Genomic DNA, 1,602 nt, shown 5'->3' with positions numbered 1-1,602 from the left:
AGTTGTCATTGTGACTCCTTAACTACCAGATTACTTCAGTCTGAGTCTTAAAGGGGCCAGCCCCATTGACATCCTGCCCTGCAACATGAAGACATGAAATGCTTTCACTACTTCTGGGAGTACCACCAGGGGGATAGGGGATCCTCCTTTACTCAGGAGAATTCTGGATTTCTAGAGTTTTTGCAAACAGGAATATCATACAGATTTTAGCATTATTCAAGGAGTTATTTTTCCAGTGCCTTCTCTCTGTAGCCAAGAGAATAATGATATTCAAAATCCTAATCTATTTATTTTATAGCAATGGCCAGATTGAGATCAGAATTCAAAGTCACTCAAGCCTCCACTCCCTTTTATAGGAGGGCTATTATGCCACACCCTCGATCTCTTTAAAAGCAAAGTTTCTGGCATTTGAAGTGAAGAGCGTGGACAATCTCATCAAGTCTAAGAAACACTTTATAACACCAGAGCAGTAGGTAGATCATCCTAATGTTGCAAGTGATGTTTACTGCTCCAAAGGAGAGAGGAGCTCAAAACCAACCAGATCAGCATGCCCAACGCGGCACACTGTAACTTGCACAAATATGGGTTTTGGTCTTATCATTCACTTGTGCATTCTCAAAAATGGGATTCAGTTGTTGTAGCTTTGTAATATGTCAGGTTGGCTAGGCTGAACTATAATACATTTTCCAGAATCCCTTTTCAGTTAGGGTGGGCCACAAGAGCTATTTTTAAGACTTGGAAGGTAGAAGTGAAGCAGCAACCATTTTGTCCTTATGCTTGGAAAGTAGCTCATACACATTGTCGCTAATCTGCTGGCTACCTTGTTGTGTGAGGCAGCAGCTGGGCTTTCAAGTGCTACAACCTCCGCCTGTATCCTCCTTCAGCTTGCCATACTCTGGGGCCAGGCGTGTTTAGCTCCATGATGAAGAGCACCAGTTTCTCCAGTGGAACACTTATTTAATGCAAGTTGGAGGCAGTGAGAACTGATAAAGGATCCAGGCCATTCTCATGGGTTCCAGTTCACCCTGCTCTTTCTCTTTACATGCATATCTCCCCTTCCTGACTCTCTGCACTGTGGTTTCCAAGCTCCACCAACAGACATGAGGACACAGCTTAATCAAGTCCCATGAGTAAGGTCCAATCCTTGTAGCAAATCGTACATGTAGAAAAAAAAATACATGTATATATACTCCTAGTGGTACTGCTTCTCTGAATGAAGCTTATACACTAACAAAGTTACCACTGTTTGTTTGAAGATCAGCCAATAACTTTGGCACAATTTAGCACAGTAAATACCAGTTTCTCCAGCAGCAAGAGGAATGATCAGGAAAAAGACCAAATATGAGGTTACCTGGAATTGCAAAGTGTACTGCACAGCAGAGGAGCAAAAGATGGTGTCTGATCACCTCAAAGCAGGGTTTCTCAACCTGAGCATGATTGATTTTTTTTTTAAGGTACCAGGGCTAGAGTACCCAGAACCTTGTAGGGTGGGAAGCTGGCACTCAGCCACTGAGCCACATCAGCTTTCTCAAGTTGATGCCTTCATTTGTTTGCTACTGACTTTTTTTGTTTTTAGGAAGCACCGTGGATCAAGCCCAGGAC

The sequence above is a fragment of the Dasypus novemcinctus genome, chromosome 3 (genome assembly GCF_030445035.2).
Source record: "Dasypus novemcinctus isolate mDasNov1 chromosome 3, mDasNov1.1.hap2, whole genome shotgun sequence".
Taxonomy (NCBI): Eukaryota; Metazoa; Chordata; class Mammalia; order Cingulata; family Dasypodidae; genus Dasypus; species Dasypus novemcinctus.
This window is presented reverse-complemented; position numbering follows the sequence as displayed.